Genomic DNA, 21601 nt, shown 5'->3' with positions numbered 1-21601 from the left:
TAACTGATATTAATCGAATGTGACTGTCACACTGATTCCGAAAATCCAAGGGCGGAGATAATAAAGTCAGCTGATCCGGGAGAATGCTAATCATGTGATTAAAAACTGCTAATCGGGAAGCATCTCAGGCGGAGATAATAAAGTTAGCTGATCCGGAATATTGCTAATCGTGTAATTAGATACTGCTAATCGCGACTCATCAAGTTAAAAAGGTTACGCCCGATGGTGAGTCGAGGTGTCCCGAGTTTTCAATCAAGTGGCGTTATCTGTTGCATCATAATGGGAAAACGCGTTATAGGCCATCAGTTGTCAATTTGTTGAATGAAACTGCAGCCTGATGATAGCGACACTGCCACTGTGATATGTCGAATTATCATCATCGCGAGATGAAGGTCGTGTCCAATTCGTTCGTTACAGCTAAGAAATGGATTATAGAATATTGGTATCGCTCTGCAATGGCGGGTACATAATTAGTGAAGCTGTTACCTAGGAGAACATCGACACGGTCATTATCGGAAATATTTGTGCGTAGGAATGGTACGCAGTTTTTATAGATAACAAGTTATCTATCGTTTGTTCCGGTTTTGCGCTGCGATCAACCGGTTTCCTCAATCCTAGGTTGATAAATCCTGACGAACGCGATAATCTACTTTTATTGCTAATCCAACTTTATTATCTCCGCCTTAAATACTTATCGACTTCTCCATTCTCAAAGTATTCGGCGGTAACATACCGTTGCGCTACACGCATAAATTTTATACTTCACGGAACGTGGATAGCTATGGCGTTGTTTGTAATTCGAGTTTGTAATTGTGAATGTCACATCCACAACAGTTCATTTTGCGCCGTAGATCAGGAAGACAATGTGTATTTGAAAACTGCGTTTTGAAAACGGCGGCGCCATTTATCTGCTATGCTCTTCGACTCAACGTATCGTACAATTCATGATTTCGATTCGGGATACATCGCCAGGAGGTTTGAGTCAGTAGTCATTTCGATGGCGTGGGTTCGAATCCCATCGTTGCCATCACGCCAGGATACAGAGCCTGTACTCCCTGTTACACCACGAAATGATGTCGCCACACGATAAACGTTTATTACAGAAGAGACATCTTAACAACACGAGTAGACGTTATGTCAGGCAACTAAATATGCGGTGCAATCAGAGAACTAATCATTAGCGTGCCAATTAACAGGCGCCGAGATTCGGCTCCAGTATATCACAAACAATACTGGCGCATGGAATTTGCGAGTGATATTGGCCGCCGGCGTGACAGTAACTTAGATTTGATGATTTTGAAGAGAGGGGGTCCGGGCCCCTAAACCTGAAGACGGCATTATCTTTACCACTCAAAGACATGTTTATACTGTCACGAGAATAGTTATCTAGGCCGTGATGAAAATTTAGTAACAAGTCGCTGCGATATTGATCAATTCGGTACAAAAATAAATATATTTGGCAAAGAGCCATATCTTATACCCAAAAGAGCCATATATGGCTCGCGAGCCATAGGTTCCCGACCACTGTTCTATTCCAATCGAAGGCAAATATCTAACGCAGATTTAATTTGACTTGGGTAATGACATGAACAATGGCCTACTATCAGGGCTATACCAGAAACCCCGATTAGGCTACTTTTCTCAAGTGCTCTGATATCAGAACAATCTTTGGTAATTTCTAGAATATTCTACCTATAATTGCGGCACGTCAGATGTCCGCTAGTTGCAATATAATAACGCGGCAGCTTTTACAATGTCATGATGCATTTGTCCTCTCGCATGGTGTATATAACGCATTATTTAAACAAATTGTGCCCTATGCTCAAAGAAAATTTTATTCAAATATTTTGATATGTGATTTTTTCCGTGTCAAGGGTGAATAGTAGCCTACAACAGTAAGTTACATTTTCACGGTGTTTGTGGAATGCCTGTATGCAAGGTCCCGTCAAATAAGGCCTACTTGGAAATTATACATTGAATGTCCTATTATTGACGCTGCGGCCCGCGGCGTCATCAAAAACTAGGAAATTGACCCGCGAGCACATTTGAGTTTGAGACCTCTGGATTTGAGCTTACGTTGTCCTAGACTAGCAATAGTTTATCAGCTGACAGTGTCTTTTTGCACAGTACTAATCTTAATGAACATTTTGCATAATTTAAATCGGACTGATATATTATTAGTAGGGCGATTTTTTTGACCTGAAAACGGAAGATTGTGACCTAAAAAATCAAACTTTGACATTTTTTACCTTAAAAAGCTTAATTCTGACCAAATTTTGACCTAACGATTGGAAATTGGGTGTTTTTCCACATGATGATTGAATTGTACTACTCATCTTCATTTCTGGTTGGAACTATCTGTCCTTACGAAGTAGTTTGGCCTGAAAAAAATTTTGTTTCTAAGAAACTGACAAATGTTTACATGAAATCTGGCCTATGAAGAATTCCAGTAGGCTAGTTACATCACGTATTATGGTAGAAATAATTAAAATTTGTAGTACAAGGAAAGACTCTATCCTACATTCTCGGGTAGACAGTGTCTGTCCTTACTAAGTGGTTTGTCAAGAATGGAGGAAGAACGTTCAACAGCTGTAGTTGTTGGCTGACAACACTGAAGCTGTACGTACCCGTAGACTGCTGGTGACATACTGTGTTGCTTAATTCTGAAAATGGTGTCTACATTACAATTTTTCATCATGCGCTTCTTGATATAACAACCATGCAATGCCCACGCAGTCAGGGCCGTAACAGCACTTCGTCAGGCCCCCCCCCAAAACGTTGGTCTTGGGCCCCCCATAGGGTGATAAACCTAACTTCTGGGGGGCGAAGCCCCCCAGACCCCACTCAGGCTACACGATGTTTATATGTATTTTACCTATATGTATTTTGTAGCCTATATATAACGAGGTTTTCGGTCAGCATAAGGGCAGTCCCTTTCGGCCAAGGTTTTCTCGTTGCCGATCGTTCTGGCACACTTCTTGGAGTCGCATATTACATGGCCTAAAACTTTATATGTCTGGTTGCGTCGTGGCACGGTAATGGCCAACGCCGATATGCCCATTTCTATAAATGTTGCGTATTTTTTCTTGGGGAAGACTACCTAATAATAAAGATATTAAGCAAGTTGTAATCGCGCGCAGCGCGAAAAATTTTCCAAAAAGTAGTACAAATTTTCAAAAAATACTCTATAATTTATGCTAATTCACGAAATAATTTTGGACCCCCTTCGAGCTCGCCCCCCCCCAATTGGGGGGTTTGGGGTGCGGCAGTTACGGCCCTGCACGTAGTATTGCTTCAGTTAGGATATTGCGGTACGTTGAGCATGACACCATGTCAACCTCTTTGTTTCCTTTGAATGTTTATGCTTCACAACGAGCAGACAATGGGCCGTCTGCAACGGTATGCCTATAAAGTAGGCTACAAGCTGTAAAATGTCAAATGATAAGTTCACCGACAGTGCAAAATCTACGATTCAAGCGAAAGGTTGCAAAAAATTATTTGACTTCGTAAAAAATTTTGACATTTTTTGACTTAACGCAATAATTTTGACAAAATTTTGCCTTTTTTTGACATGTAAAAAAATCGCGCTAAATATTAGTTTATACATTTATATTACTTGTCAACAATTGGCACAGGCTTCAATTGTATTGTATGCCTGTTGGTTATGTAGGTAGATGGTGTATTGGATCATATCAATTTGTTTCAACTTCTGAGATTTCATATCCTGTCATATATTTGGCGGACAGTTACCGGCGTTGCCTAGTAGTTCTACGTATATGTAGGCCCTACAATGCCCTGTTGAATATATAATTACCTCGATATTCGTTACTCGATTCATAATTCATAGTAAATTAATCTGTACTTCAATCATGTTTCAAATTGCAATGGCTTGAATCATACATCGAACTTCGAAAATTCGACGTGACTTTGTGACTTACTCGTGATTTGACTCGACTTGACTTGACTCGAGTCACCTCCGAAAATCGAGTGACTTGACTTGACTCAAGTCAGAATGCGCAATGACTCGAAATCGAATTGACTTGTGACTCGAAGGTGTAGCGACCTGATCCCAACACTGGTCCTAGCTCATTGTCGTGCTACCATATCATGCTCATTTCCCACTACCACCGGACGTACTATGAATGCAATACGCCGATCAAAACACCTGGCAACAGCGATATTGTTATCCACAAAATGAATGAATCGAAAACGAATGATCGCGCAAACTGCTCGGTCTAACGAGTCAGCTCGAACTTGTCGCTCGCATGCCGTCTCGGCCAATGTTCCTTCTACGCTGCGCAATTGCGCAGTGCTGACACGGTCTCTGCGCACAGAAAATCTAAGCTGTGCACAAAAAAAAACCATAGTGATGGCATTTTTTTAAAGTCATTACGCGCTGTTGTCCAAAGGACAGCGCAGTGGGTTGGTGAGTGCGCGCAGACTCGTGAAAAATTAGAGGGAACATTGGAGACGGCTTGACATTCAAGTTAAATCGTACATGTTTCCAGGCCTATAATGTTACCTCACGAAGTTCTCAATATGTTGATGTTCTATTTATTTCATCAATTGACAAGCCTTCGATATTTTGCATCTTCAAATTAAGGTATAAAATTTTAAAATAACTGGCAGACCGGCGGTTGAGAACCTCTAGAACAGCGCTCTTCAACCGATGTAAGGTATACAATACAAAAGTGCGTGACAAACTTGTCTTACTAAAGCAGTGATGTAAACCTACATCCCGCGGGCGACGTTTGTGGAGGTGCTGAGCTGAATTTTGTTTCTAGTCATCACCTATTAACTACATGTATTCACTCTAGTGCGCAACAGATCAGGGGCGAGAACACCTTGGCCGAAGATGACTGCCCTGGTCACTACGTAAGCGCCGGACCACCGCATGTTGGTCAAAACCTTCGGTATATATCTGTTCATTTTCCATAGACGCCTAAATGACCGGCATCGAATAGTCCCGTTCTTGCAGTTGGAGCCGCACAGAACACTTGCGTCCCACAGAGGAAAGAATGCCGATTTGGGCGATTCAATATCTTCTGGCTATATATGCGATCCTGACGGGAGGTCACGAAACAATGAGCCCGCCCGAAGATGCCCTAAAGCAGACCTATGGGCATTGTGCGGCCCGCGACACAATTCTGAGCCGCCTGCGAAAGGTTCCTTGGAAGTTGGACTACAAAATCTATTTCATAATGTTAATGTGTGAACAAAAGCTACGGTATGAACTACTAACTGATCTGGAAGTGCGTTGACTTTGAAGTCTTGTTCATTGATGTACCGTGGTTGCGTAACCTACGTACGTCGTGCAAGTAATCCAGGCTCAAAATGAAGCCAATATAGCAAATTATGTCGTAACAATTAAAGTCGCAGGTCGCTGTTTCCATATTCAAGTTCAAATATTTTTTGTTGCCAGGTCTGTGCATTAAACTGTTACGTCATACGTTTCGAAATCCTAATTTCTAAAATAATACAATCAGTGCACGTGACTGCTTATAGCGGTCATCCTCACTCACAAACGATGTTGTGACATGCAATGAAATATGCGGCCGAAGTCCGACATTTCAACAAGATTTGGAGCTCTAAATATTTGCTGACTGAAGCCAGCCATGAACCGGTCTTTTTCGTTTATAATGAGCACCGAGCAGGTCTCCGTGTTCAAGGAATATAATTTGAATCGGCATTATGAGAAAAATCACGCAGTTGATACTTACAGCCGGCTGATTTGGACCTGTTAGCCAAGTTGGCAAATCAGCAAGGCTATTTTACCAACCCACACAGAGCTAGGAACGCAGCCTAGTAATAACGCGTCCACTTAGCAGCATGTGTTAAAAATGGAATTCACTGCTTTCGTCTTGGCCTGCTAACGTATTTTCTGCTTCACATTTTACCAGCCGCAAAAATAATTGCCCACCCCCGCCTTAAAGTTTCGAAGACCATATATGCTCCAACGGTAGGCTTACCATATTTTGGAAATGTAAAAAGAGGACACTTTTTCAGAAATTTCAGACTTGCAAAACCGGAGAAGAATTCTCAAAAACCGATAAATTTTTCCCACTTCGTGATCAGTTGACTAAAAAAAAAAAGGTCATCACTTCCGCTCAGAGCTCAAAATAACGTTTTTTTGTCCACATTGCCAGGCGGATGACTAAAAAAAAGGTCATCTTTTCGCTCAGAGCTAAATTCACCGTTTTTCACTCCGAAATATCCGCCGGAGCGTCACTTCTGTGCTAATTTGCGGCATATCACTCGCAATTTGCTCTAAATCTGACCTAAATTTTCAAAAAAGAGGACAAAATCTCAAAAAAGAGGACAAAAGGGCGTCCTCCGAGGACACTTTCAAAAAAGTCAAAAAAGAGGACAAATCCTCTTAAAAGAGGACGTATGGTAAGCCTATCCAACGGTAATTCTGATCACGTGGGCTGAGAGCAGCGTTGGGATGACGCGAGTCACTTTTTTCGTGTGACTTGACTTGACTCGAGTGACTTCGCAAAAATGACTTGACTTGACTTGACTCGGCGTTTCAGAAATGTGGATTGACTCGTGACCAGATGTGGTCAAAGTAGTCAAGAAGGCTACTCAAGTAGAAGTAGAAGTAGCGATGAAAAAATCTACTCAAGTACGAGTCGAAGTAATTCTTTCATAGGCAACGTAAAACTACTTGAAGTAGACTGTCAAAAGCTGCAAATGGAGCTAGGCGGAAGGAGTACAGAGCTTGATTCACATTGAAGCATCCCAGGAGGTGTCAATTTTTGACAGAATAAGCAGTCGTTCACATCGTGGGATGTAAATGATTGTATTGATATGGAAATGCAATACTAATCCTCTGTTTACTCGAACACCCCTTTTTAGAAAATATCATGGCATGTCGCCCTCCCAATATTATAAGGCCCATAGTTCAGTCGAAGAGCAGTACGGAGAAGTTGTGTCGGATACGGCTTTAACACTTTGCGCGATTAGTATAGGTTAATAAAATATGGCAGATCGTAAAAATGCCATATAGTCAGGGTTGCCATCGACATGGACCCAAAAATAAGGACGGTCGAAAAATTTGATTAGCATGATAAAGCGTTTTGTACATACTTTGTATTTACACGAGCCGTGGCATATCACATTCCATACTTTTCGCCAGAAACAATCTTACCCAGCAACTCCTTGTTATTAGAAAGTGGTTCATGGATCTCACGACGGCTCAGGTCTAGGTTTACCTTGACTCAGGGACGAAACAGCACTTCGTCAGCGCTCGTTGTGATTAGAGGCGTCAACGAAGATGTGAAAAGGAAAAAAATCATTTTTTGAGCGTATGGAGCAAGAACTCCAGTAACAATGTTCGTAGTCTTGGTCCTGGCCGAAGAAAACTTATTTGCAATGCTGGAATCGGGGAATATTGCTTTGAACTATTGCGATGTGCAATCGTTTGTGAGGAATGATTGCTGGTGTTTGACAGTATGGAATGCCCAGGTACCCGCTGCAGCAACTGCCTTGTAGTCTGTGGTCGTTGGTGCTGATCGACTTGTGGAAAAAATTATTCATCGACTGGCTCAAATTAATCAATGTGACAAACTTCTTGTGTTTTGGTGTATCAATGTGAGTTGAAATAGCGGTCTTTCCTATATGGCCTCCGGGTTATTGTCACGATTGCAGATATTGCAATGTGCGAAACACCCGCCCTTCAAGCTTTGTTGGATACCTTTGAATTCTCTCTCATAAATAATCGTCACGAAAAACGTTTTTACGCCTGCTCATTTTAACTAATCAGATTTAGCCTTATTAGTAGCTAAAACTATATGCGCAAGTGCAATATAATTTAGATAAATTTATCAATGATTTATAGCTTTACTACTTTTTAACCAATGTGTCGACTGCACTGCGCCTTTTTTCACTACGCAATAAATGCTGCCTTCCCCACAGCTTCAGCGGTGAGCTCATTCTGCTGTAGACCAAACAGCAGGAACCTGGTACTGCTGTTTACTGCTAAAATGACGTCCGCTGCGGTAGCTTGGTACAGACGAATCAGCTATACCACCACTCACTGCCCTAGCTATCTCACCGCCCTAGCTATCTCACCACTTAGAAGTCAAATCGTGTGGTGTGTACGTCATGAGAGTTCCTTTCATTTATGATGTCATAAAGTCTCGACGCAAAAGCATAATTTTTTATGCAACACAGATACCAGAGGAAAACGATCGAAGATCTGTAGTGGTTGAAAATAAGACAAAATAAGGACGCAAGTCGAAAATAAGGACATTTCTGAGAAATAAGGACGGTTGAGTTTTCTAAGACGTGGCCCTTCAAAATAAGGACAAATCTTAGAAATAAGGACGGTATGGCAACCCTGCATATAGTGTATAGTGTTATTTTCGGAATATATAAGACATTACTACACTTGCTTTTATACTTCAACATGTATGTTCTCCAGAGATAAGAACTGAAACTATAATTAGAACTCAACGTATATTACTCGTAATGGAAAGAAAAATACAAATACCACTTCTAAAAAGCGGAAAATATATTTCATGTCATTTTGTCCAGAAAGTTTCAACGGTGGTCTGCTAAAACAGGTCTAACATTGAATAAAGTCAGTCCACTTTTCCAGATTACGACACGTCATGGGCTGTTAGGTATAATAGGTAATTACTAGATTGCGAAACGGTAGTTTCAAACGTTATGGGGGCCATACTTATTGTGATGAATAGGCGATATAGGTGACAATGCGGTATGAACGGAACCACACAACCTGGTATCTAAATTAAATTCAGCGATACTTCTGTTAAAACATATTTGCCACTCCATAACTACTGTACGCGAATCGCAAGGAAAATTCTGGGTATTGCATGACTTTTATGAAAATTAAATGTTGTTACTACGTGAAAACAGCCCTGAAATTCCTTAGGCTATCTTTCGTATTGGGGGATTAAACTACTTCTACTTGACTAACTGAAAATAGCGAAAAGTAAGTGAGTAGTTCACAAAATATTACAAAGTAGAAGTAGAAGTAGCGAAAAAAAGATCTACTTGAGTAAGTACCAGAAGTAGAAGAAAACTACTTGAGTACTTCGAAAAAGTAAAAGTACTTCGTTACTGACCACCTCTGCTCCTGACATGGAGCAAACTTTACGAGTCAATTTCAAGTCAAAAATTTACGGTGTCGATAAAAATGGCTGATGTTGCAAATATTCGGATTGTTCGCGATACGCTAGTGCAGTGGTTCTCAACCGGGGGTCCGCGAAGCCTCCAAATATACAAAATGGTTGATAACCTATCTTGTATTTTTTAAATTAGAGAAATCACGGAGCACTTTCGCTTCATAGCTGCTATAACTTCAGAACTCACATAAGCAGAATGATCGCGAAATCAAATATTCGACCGTGCAAATTCATTTTAGTTGCCAAATGTGCAATAGCCTACTGATACAAACATATTGCTGTTTAGAGATGTTTCGTTATATGGTTTAGGAAAAAAATTGTTTGCAAAAATCCATTTTCTCCCGTGATATACATAAGCGCTATTCTAGAATAACTTCAAGATGAGCTGCTAGATAAAAATGACAAAGCTCGACGTTATATTTGTGCCATAGATGTTGCGATCATACCCAAAGGTGCCGTCAGAAGCGTTACGCGTTATTATTACATTCGCAACCACCTATTTTTGTGGAATGGATTTTCGGCACTCGTTCATATCACATCAACAGCACATATTTTGAAAACACGACCGCTTTTTACCAGAAATGAAGCCTCGAAATTCGCTTTGGAATAAGAAAAATTTCCCCAATTTCTACATAAATAGTATGATGCTGTTTGAAAAAAGGTCATTTTGTTGGTGTTTATCACTAGCCTACAGTTATTATTTGCACGATAATAGAGCTAAATTTCAACCAAAACTGTGGGATCCGCAGGGGCCCGTGACGGCCCAAAGGGAGTCCGCGAAGACAAAAATGTTGAGAACCACTGCGCTAGTGTGACATGTGAGAGTGAGCATTCGCTCAATGATTGTGAGTCTTACTGTGCCTCCATTATTCTATCACAAATAAATTGACCACAAACGAAGTGATCGGAGCTTCCGCATTACGTTTTCGTAAACTAGTAGTAATAGTAATCTAATGACAGTGTTGGGATCAAGTCATTACCTTCAAGACATAGCACATTTTGACTCGAGTCAAGTCAAGTCAATCGATTTTCGAAGGGGACTAGAGTCAAGTCAAGTCACTAGTTTGTTGAAGGTGACTCGAGTCAAGTCAAATTGAATTTTCGAAGTATGAGTGATGATGCAAAGTCATCAAATTTTGCTGGGTAAAAGACAGACTTATTGGCCATTTATCTTGAATCAAATAACGAATATAAAGTTAAATATACATGCAAAACCGCGTTATATTGCTCACGCACACGTAGAACTGCCAATCTAAAACGTGAGTAACTGATACATACTACAGTACGTTATCGGCCAAAAAGCACTGCGCATTGTAAGCACTAAGCCGCCTAAGAAACAAAGATACGTTGCTAGATTAATCTATAGCTTTAGCCTACGAGTATGCACTGTGCACCCTGTGGGAGCGCGACTATTTCATATTAACCAGGATTTTGGGGCTTGGCATTTTCACGCTAGACGACACACGTTTCGGGTAACATGCGACTCCGTGCGCTGTGTGCTGCGCTGCCAAAATGATTTGCAGCCATAAAACATTGAAATATAATAACCGCCACATGTTGACCAAAACGTTGGACATTGATATGTCCACTGTCCAGGCGCCGAAATGACCGACGCGAATAGTCCAGCGCCCGCAGCCTGAGCCACACGTCTCAAATGAGAACCACAGAGGAAAATAATGAGTCCCGGGTGGAAATGCGAATTTGGATTTTGGAATTGTGTGCGTCTCACGAATGGATATGTTGTTTTAGTTTCGTCTAATACGTGTAAGCGATTCCAATATACATCTGGAGCAACGACAACCTTTACCGCTATACCGCGATCTCTGGAGCTTTGCTGACAAATCTATAGTGTCAGAGCAACCTATTTGTGAAATCAAAACCGACTTGCATGATACAAGGGTTGGCACATTTTTCAGCATCAGCAGCATCAGCATCTTTGATGGGCCTGTCACTTATTAGCGATGGTACCAAATACTGCAGACTGGAAAAGATCGCAAGGAAACCACAGAAGAGCGATCATTACGCGACTAAAATTAAATGATGCCGATAATACCTACATGATTTAGTGATATAGGTCAGTGCGGTAGCTACCAAAATTTACACCCTTCACGAATAATACTGTAAGAATCACTGACGTAACCGATGCCACTGTCAGCTGTAGATGGGTGGATGGGCAGATGGGTGGTATTCCTTGCTTTAAACGCTAAATATGACAAAATTAGAAATGGCTGGCACGCAAGCTGGTAATATTTTGACAGTTTTTGATCTTTTGGCACGCTGCATCCGAAATGTTGCCGAGCCCTGAGAGAGGGTGACATAATCGACACCGTTTCCTTGATGAACTGAAATTGACTCGTCGTCTTTGCTCCGAGTCACGAGTCCATCCACATTTCTTAAGCACCGAGTCAAGTCCATTCAAGTCATTTTGCGAAGTGACTCGAGTCAAGTCAAGTCAAGTCATACTAAAGAGTTGATCGAGACTCTGAGTCATGCCAACACTGTCTAATGGCAAAGTATATATCTCTGTTCTATAGACTGCTCATTGTGGTTGATCCTCCGATCGTCTTGTATGATTTAAATCGAATTTTAAAATAGTTTATCAGTTTGAATTACTCGTCAACCATCGGCGCAGGCTCGTGGAAGGGTAGGTGACTAGTGTATTGCATCATATCAATTCGTTTCAACTTTCTGAGGTTTCGTATTCTATTCTCTGTATTGGCTGATAAATTATATAGACTGCGGCTATACAGTTACTTATATTTAGTAGGGATGATGTGAACCTATGAAAGGTTCAGGTTCGTGTGAACGCGAGCCTTTTGGAAAGGTTCTGTGTGAACACGAACGTGTGCCTCATGACGTCACGTGACGTCATATTGGTAATTCCAACCCTACATTTCAGTGAAGTGATATATTAATGTACAATACGATATCTAGTGACGACTCGGGCCTCATTATGCCACAATACTGAAGTACATACTGACTTTTTAAAGGTCGCCAAATATATCAACTGGAGCAATCAAATGATATAATTATCCCAAAATCAATATCTTCCGTCGCTTTGCCAACAATTTCGACGAAGACTTGCAAGGGAATATAAGCTTACGCCTAAAACGGTCTATAGGCCAGACCGGAATATGTATTCGGCGTCTTAGTATGGCGACATTGATATTGAATAGAATGTAAAAAGGGTTTCTATACTTGCTACCAATATCATCCCATTAACAAGTTATAGGAGTGTCCAACACCCCAATCACACCGATTTGTTTTTTTATGATACAATACACATATCAAATGAAGATGGTCTCCGTATACGCCTGCTAGATTTTTTACATTTGACAACGATGTATTCTGATATGAATTTCATTGATTGGTTGAATAAGCATCATTCGCTGACTATACCTACATGTAGCGTATTTCGCTCTTGATATTGTGTGATTGCGGGTAAGCTCAAAGCAGAGATCACTAAATATTTAAAAAAGGAAAACTGGATGTTTTGAGCAAACTTTTTGAGATTGTCAATGTTGCATGCTCGTTTAGTGTTGATTTTTAAATGCTGTCAGTGCCATGCATAGAGTGGCCCGCAGTTGAAATGCAATGAATTTTAATCAAAAATTTTAACCAATAACGTGGAAAATTGCAACATTTGAAAAAGGTTCACAGTGCAGAACCTACCAAGGTTCGTTTGTGAACGTGAACCTTTAAATTTCTGAGGTTCACACACAGAACGCGAACGTGAACCTCGCGTTCACACCATCCCTATATTTAGTTTAGCAGTTCTACGTATGCGCGTTGGTTGGTTGGATGAGGGGAAATTGGTGCACCGACTATACGAGGTCATTTCACACCATGAATCGAGAGCCCATTATATAGTTCATATCGTCAAACAATCAGATGGCTCGTCCTGTGACATTTACAAATTCCATTAATAATAATCGGTCAGATTGGTCCGTCGGTCGGTCGGACTCTGACTACGACTTCACGTAAGTGTTATTTCCACGATCGTGCGTAGCATTTTACTATATGTTTTGGATATTGTGATACGACGATTTAATCCTGGAGTGGCCAACCTTTTCAGCTAAGGGCCACATGAGATTTACGAATCATTGCGCTGGCCACTTTTTAGTCGTCCGATAGAAGCGAACCGGGTTAGGTAACGGTAAAAATAGGACTTTCATCACTGTGCATCACGATCGGTAACAGTTATGCCATGAAAACTCTGTGTACAAGTCTTAGAAATTTTCAGTAGGGGTCTCAGCTTTCCCGTGGCCACTTACTGGCCACAGATTTTCCGTGGCCGGCCACGAATATCTCGTGGCCGGCCATGAAAAAGCGTTGTCTCATGGCCGGCCACAGGGAATTTCATGGCCGGCCATACAAAATCATCGTGGCCGGCCACGAGTTCATGGCCAGTTCGTGATTTTGGCACATCTAGTTGGATGAAAATCCTCCCTTTGCCTCTACTCGCGTAGATCTTCCTCATTTGCTCTACGAATTTGCTGGCGTCTAGGTTTCTAGACGGTTTCCACTAATATCGCATGTACTCAAGTTAGATTAGCACTTTGTTGTGCAGTTCAGGGATTGGTTCGAAATTACCATGGTTTTACACATGTTTATCTTCTGTGTTCGCTGTAGAAATGAATATAATTCCCTCTGACTATGAAAAATTACTCTGAGGCGGTGCGTTGTAAACTATAACTCCGAAACATGTGTTTCTTGAATTTCCTAGATAGTTGATAGAGTAATGTTAGAGACTTATTGCTCGGTCAGACAAACGACTTTACAATAAAACTGTTGTCCACAGCTTCCACGCCAGGCGCTCAACGCACTGGGATTGTGTGGAGAGATAAAAGCGTGGAGCAGACTCGATAGCCTTGCAGTCTCTTCGTTTCTCCATCGTCCAAGCCCATTAGTGATGGAAACGTAGGTAATCCGACTCCCTGCCCCTCCTTCCTTTTCTACTTAAAAAAACCATCAGATATTTCTCTTCAAAAAGTTTATTCCGTTATTACCAATTTCACAAAATCGCAAGCAATTGAAGATTATTACAATCATTCACATACAAGTAGTTCAATACAATGTGTCGAATGCATGCTTTTCATAGAAGACACCCAGGGGCCCGAGAGATCAGATGCCCTTTACAACGGTACAGCGATAAGTATTTGCACTGCCTTCAGATGCTAAACCATAATGAACGATTCGAACTTGTCTGTGTCATCAAAATTGTTTCCTGTACGTTGTTTGGGGAAACATTCCATTGTTCCTTGAATTAACCACAAATATATCATGAGTATTGGTCAATACGCAGGCATAGGCATAGGCATTTTTTCGTCGGACGATGGTAGCCTACTGCATGCATTTGATGACGCAAAGTATCTGGAGTGATCTATAAAGCCTATTATAACAGTAATTTGATTATAGCAGACGCATTTACGTCCAATGCCCACCACATCGGTTAGCAGCTTGATTTTACCACGACATGCGATACAAAAAGATCCTTGCACCCAAGTAATCATATATCCTCTGGCATGCACGCCATCGATAGTGACTGCGACATCCATTTCATTTGTACATGATTTGTTTCAACCTGGAAGAACGGCTACTAGATGCATATATACACACAAATTATATGGGATCGGAAACGCGACCAAAATCGAATTTCTGGGAACAAAGCCCCACATTTTATCATTAGTACCGGCGGTATAGGTTAGGCTACATCGTTGACTTTTTTCACATATGCAGCAAATCTGCAGTGCGTCAAGTTCAAGTGCTGCTACAGCATGGAAATATTCATAGATTCCTCGACACAATTATCATCGTCCAACAATATGAGTGCAGCAAGCTCCATTGATGTTGAGGATAGCGAACGCTGTATCTCATATGTATAGCAGTAGGCTACGATGATCAAATATGTATATAACCGTATATCGTGGACTTATCATAGACCTGATACAAAAAGGAAAGATTGTATCAGCCCGGCATTATCCAATTCACTGCTATTCAGATATACGAAAGATAACAAACTATAGAATTGTTTGCAACTACATATCCTATCTATACCGCTGGAAAGAGATATCAGATCGGGGGAAGCACCGGCCCGGATTTCCAGTACAGTATTGTACTATTCATAAATTCATCAGGGCAATTCACGAAAGATTTTAAACTGCCCCTACATCCGTAAACTACATATGATCAAATATATATGTATAATGTCGCATCGCAGACTTATCCTAAACGATTAACATGGTTGAAAAATGAAGGACATAATGCGCCTCATATTATTTAATCGCAGCTATACATATTTACTAAATATATCGAACTATATAATCGATTGCAACTGTACAGTACACTCTACACAGCTCACCTTTCCGTAGAAAATCAATATCAGAACGGGGGAAGCACCGGCCACGAGCTCCAATCTATTCTGTGGCCGGCCATAGAGTGTCATGCGAATTTCACAGATTTGGGGGAACTTATAGAGATTTTCTGTCATATATTTGGCGTACATTGTTCTTTCCAATTCTATAAAGGTTCTTACGATTAGCCAGTGGCGGCTCGTCCTATAGGGCAACTGGGGCATTGCCCCACCTAAAATTCTGTTCAATAACAATTTAACCATTTATAGACGCACAGCAATCAGTATATACCGAGATCACGGCGAAACCCACATTATTCTTGTGCTTTCGCTAACAAATGCCCATACATAGCGAAGTCTCTGCGAAAATCGAATTCTCTTCTGTGTTTTCGCTTTGTGAATGCCTAGCCGGGGCTTGCCCCGGTAGCGCTCATAACAAGCTTTCACTATCTATTCTCTCAAAGCCGCGCACAATAAAGAAACGGTGATTTACTCTCTCCTATTCGTAAAATGGCCAAGTGGGGCAACTATGCCTGTCGCCCCTAAGGTGTAATGTAACAATCGTATCTATATCTGAACTCGGTTACCGTGATATGCGTTGACTCGACCTTTGCTGGTATATGTCGATTTTGACGGTGTTTCGCACCATGATAATTCTTGAAACTTGGTACGATATGTCGTGAAGGTAGTATTTAGCACTGCTCCAAGTTTCAGGCTTGCTACTTAAAGATAAGGGTGGTAATTTCGTTTCCGAAGTTCAGTGTGTGCTGATCTATCATGTACATTGTACAGCAAACAGATTTTACTCAAAAGCCGGTATTGGTCTCCATTGATTTTGACGATGTTCCATACCGAGATCGGTCATGACATTTGGCACAGTAAGTCTTAATGTTAGTATCGACTGCTGTAATAAGTTTTAAGTTTGTCACTGAACTATGTGGGTGGTAATTTCGTTTCCAAAGTCGAGTGAGAGCTGACTCTTCATTTATCGCTAACAGATTTACGCAAAAGCCGTTATTGGTCGCTATTGATTTTTACGATGTTCCATACCTAGATCTGTCATGAGCTTTTGCACGGTATGTCTTGATTTTAGTATCGAACGCGGTGCCAAGTCTTAAAGTTGACGCTCAATGATTGAGGCAGTTATTTCGTTTTCGAGGTCGAGTATGGTAGAGATGCGCGCTGATCTGATACTTAGCCTACCTACATCATTGCGGATCTCACGCAAAAGCCGGTGTCTGTCTGTGCTAATCTAGTCTGCGTTCCATAACGAGATCGGTGATGATATTTCCAATGGTATATCTCGATGATCGCATGAAACAGCTAACTAAGATTCTCGGTTTGCATTCAAATATTCACATAATTTTATGTTCGCCAATGTGCATTTCACTGTGAAATTGTGGCCTTCAAACCATTTGCTTACAATCCCCTGTCAAATGCGACAGCTATTTCATTTTCGATGTCGGCTAACAGCTGATCATTCGATCAGCCTATTCCTCGATCTATTTTACTCAAAGTTCGGTGTTCGTCTGTTTGTATTGATTTTGACAGTGTACCATGCCGGAATGGGTTATGAGATTGCGAATGCTACTTCTCGATGATTTCATGTAACAGTATGCTAAGTTTACGGCTTTCATTCATGTATTTATTGATTAATATATTTTCCAACGGCGATTTGGCAGCAGACGGTAAGCCGTATGTGTTGCGTCACAATCTCCAGTTTCAAGGCCAAAATGTACTATGTTGTTCCGAGACCGAAGTTCCGAGGCTGCTGTCCTTAGTTCTTCAAAGACCATTCAAATTGATGTTCTGGATTCAATATGACAGGCCCAATCTACGAGATAACAATTGCGTATGTGTCCGAAGTCGTTGACCTTTGCAGTTAGGCTTACGCAATCTCTCGAGTTCTAGTCATTGGAATTAGTCTGGTCAAGTCAAGTGCGAACATGAATCGTATTGAATCTTTGCTCCGTACGTAGGCTAGTTTACGCAGTTGCCTTTAGAGCGAAAATTAAGGGTCTAGAAGACTACTCCTTGTCGCTTCGACATCTTCCTGTCTTTTCATTGTATCGCATTTTTGTGGTGTATTGAACTGATAAAATTGCTAATAAACCAATGATGATGATGATAGAAATTGTCCAGTCCATTGATCCAATCGTACGCCGGGTACCTCCGCTTTGGTTGCCTATCACCTGGTCGTAACTCGTAACCACCAGCTCAGTGGTCGTAACACACCAGGATCGTGTACGAAACACTTTCGGACGGCCTATCGATTTGCGTAATCTCTAACTCTACCATGAAATCATAACGCATGCTACTAAGGATGACCTGATAATTGATTCGTGGCATAGGGACGATTCTTAGTTCACGTACATTATGTAAAATAATCCTTTGATTAAAAAAAATGAATAAAACATTTGTTACCACACTTCAAGTCACGGCTCACCGGCAAACCTCTCGCGGCACCTACGTTAAAATCACTGTTGTCGGGAAATTCATGTGACCATCATATTAAAGTTACTATTTTACGTTGGAAAACGCCATTGTGACGTCATGTTGATAAAAGTCGCTCGCAGCCCTTGCCCCACCACCCGATATTGTCACGAGCCGCCACTGCGATTAGCCGTGACGAGTGTCAGCCGAATATTCGGGTCTATTTTTACAAAACAAATCAACACTTACCGGTTACCAGTTTTGATACTGTCTTCATTGCTGCTAGCTTTCTATACCATTATTTCCTATTCCATTTAGCGGATATCTCCCTTTTTAATGCATTCTTTACATCATTTTGTGTGTTTTTAATTGATATTTTAGAGACTCTGCCTGATCGTTTCGACTTCTTCCTATCGTTTCCTTGTATCGCTATTCTTCTGGTATTTCAGTTGAAATGCTTATAAACTAAGCTAAACTCTCGCTCTCACCTATTGACTGTACGCACATAATAGAACATAATTTATCATACATTTGACCACGATTGGGGCACGGACAGTACTGATATTAAATATTGAGTGGTATATTACAGTCGGCCATGAAAATTCGTTATGGCCGGCCATGAAATTCATTCATGGCCGGCCATGAAATCGAGTTTTCCGTGGCCGGCCAAGGAAGTTTCGTGGCCGGCCACAGCGAAATTTCATGGCCGGCCATAAAATTCACTGTGGCCGGCCATGGAATATCACTTTTCATGGCCGGCCACGGAATATTTGTGGCCGGCCACAAAAAAATCCGTGGCCAGTGAGTGGCCACGGGAATGCTGAGAGTCCGTCTCGAAATTTTTTCGGTCAATAATAATGTGGGTCGCCTCTGTATACCGCTAGTCTCATTTGTCCACGACATGACTAATCGGCGCTTGGGCATATCAATAGAAGATTTCAGTGAACCAGAACATGCATCTATCATTTCGTGCAAAGGTTTCATCGCGGACGATCTTGCTGCGACCGCAGACGCGAAGTCGCATGTCGGATGACACGTTCTCTCATAATTGTGAATATAGTTGGACTAAACTCAGTAAATTGGGTGTATTTTTAACTTTTAATTTTCGGAAGGAAGCACCAATACTAAAAGCAAGAAATCGAATGACAGTAAATCGCGCGAAGGGCTACGAAAAATATCAAGTCAAATAAATCCGCCACGAAATATTTTACTTCATGGTCATATACGAAGATCTACGATAAGATGGATGGCTCCTGGCTACGCCAATGCGTCGTCTTGGCAGGGTTACTGCTACCGTGTCTAAAACGATATTGACATTTCCGGAGTGAAAGCGAGAGTATAGCTAGCGCAGGTGTTCTCCGCCATTTTTGGCCTTGACCCATTTTCCGGTTTGAAAATGTTCTGTGGCCCACCTCTTATCTTAGAGTCATAGTACTGTTCAATGCATGGTAATCGCTGACACTGATATTTCTCTAAAATATCCGCATATTTTTTACTAATCATATTTATATCTAGACTTCCAGGAATATGAAATCGCGCGAAGCGTGAAGAAATTTACCTGTTGAAGAAATCTCCTTCAACGAAAGGACTAACGAAATAATTTTGGGCCCCTTCGAGCTCCTCCAATTGGGGGTTTGGGTGCGACAGTTACGGCCCTAGTAGATCGTACAACTCTTGTGTACAATGTACATTATTGACGTCCGCTGTTCCACTCACGTCGCGAAATCCAATCATCTAATCTCCGCATCCATTGTATGAGTGGAGTAGGGTTGCATACAAAACAAACGGTGTTTTGAAACACTTCGTTTAAAACCTGTTTTAAACAGTATTTTAAAAAAGGCCTTGAAAAACAATTGTGTTTTTTTCAAGTTGTAAAATTATGCCATAATTGTGTAAGTACTTCCCAAAGAACATGTTGTATGAGCCTACGGACAATTACCACCAGATAGTCAACATACACCAAATATCGATATGGGATGGTTGGAACCCTCAAAATAGTCGGTTCAACATTAATAGTACAGATGTTTCGTCAACGAGCTATATTTACCCTATATTTTGAATTGTCAATGTCAATACACTATGACGTAGCAATTGAATATTCGTGACGTCATGGCCTAAAAGAAGCAATAAAAAACATGTTTTAAATTAGGGCCTTGTTTTAAACATGTTTGTTTTTAAATTGATTTTTTCAAAGCAACCCTAGAGTGGGATGTTAGTTCCACTATGGTGGGGAATGATATAACCAGGTTCAAACAATTCTTTGGTCAATGGGATACCACATAGAAGTGGAGAGCAAGTTTTACAATGTATATAGTATGTTTTGTACCTGTACGATGTCAGAACATTCAATCCGATGATCAATTCATGTGACTCTTACATTATGTAGAATGATTTCAGGCCGGATATTCTTAATCGACTCCGGAGATTAATGTGCTGCCTAAATCCCCAATTCATTATCACGATTCGTGGCGGTGGTGCCGTATACTTCCACTAGAAGTTGATAACTGGCAGTGAATTCCAATTATGAACATTTTTATGATACAAGAATAGGACCTGCCGAAGTACTATAAATCTACATCGAATACACTTCGGTATGAATATAATGCACACCCTTTTCATAGGCATACTACATACGCCGGGATACTTGGTTACTTCAGCATTGACTTCCAATTATTATATATGATCGAAATTATTCTTGTTGCTGTTAGTCGTAGGTTGTCATAGCTGGGGGACAAAAGCCGTCGTTTCCCCCTCCCATTCGCGACTTGTACATTCTGATTCCATTAGTGCCACTACGTCTCACCAGAGTCGGATGAAAATCGTTATCCAGCCTCCTTATAATTGGATGGATAATATGAACATGATTTTGAGCGAATAACATAACAAATATAACTGAAATTTCACTAATTCAACAAATTTCCAAATAGCTTCGTGGCCCACCTCAAAACGCTCCTGTGACTCACAGTTTGAGACCCACGAGCTAACGGACTGAATATTTATATTGAGTTTGCATAGCTCTCGAAAATCAACATAATTTATGACGTCGCAATTTTTCTCATGTTTGTGGGGAGTTTCATTTCTGGCTGCGATCCCGGTGAAGCGAATGATAACAAGTTGAAATCGAAGGCAATTTCATCATAGACTAGACAAGTCTGGCATTTCTCAAACATGTATACTGAATAGTAGATATACTAACATGTGAAGGTCAAGGTTAGCATACTGAACACGAGCGTGAACCGAACGTTGGAGGTAGTTCGCACCATTCACAGCTCATTCCCTTCAAATCTGCCTCAACGCTGTTCAATAGTAGCACAAAGTGAAAGTGGTCCATCATGTTGTAGGTCGGTAGACTTTGGACCCGGTGCAGACGATCATATATGTCACAAGCGGTGTCTTATAAAAAGCCTAGAAGTCGGCCGTGCTGCAAGTCGGCAGCTACGGAATAAAAATGAAGAAAATTGGCCTGTTGTAAACGATAATAGTAGTCGACAAACACCATGAATACCGCAAACAACAACAACAATAACAACCGTAGAATTAAAAGAGCGACAGCAATAGCCTACATAGCAATCACTTTGCTTCACTAACGCATACGACGAGCGCAACTTTCAAGTTAGGATTTCAAAAGCGTCAATTCGTGATCTTGAGAGGCTATACGATTCAA

The 21601-nt window shown here is 41.1% G+C and overlaps 1 protein-coding gene across 1 annotated transcript in view; it reads left to right on the top strand.

Annotated features, from left to right (window-relative positions):
* Window positions 1-21601, top strand: part of LOC145440848 (cell division cycle-associated protein 7-like) — a 346780-nt gene that overhangs the window by 212500 nt on the left and 112679 nt on the right. The gene's annotated exons all lie outside the window — the stretch shown is intronic.

The sequence above is a fragment of the Botryllus schlosseri genome, chromosome 6 (genome assembly GCF_051294905.1).
Source record: "Botryllus schlosseri isolate E-star chromosome 6, Bs_hap1, whole genome shotgun sequence".
Taxonomy (NCBI): domain Eukaryota; kingdom Metazoa; phylum Chordata; class Ascidiacea; order Stolidobranchia; family Styelidae; genus Botryllus; species Botryllus schlosseri.
This window is presented reverse-complemented; position numbering and strand designations above follow the sequence as displayed.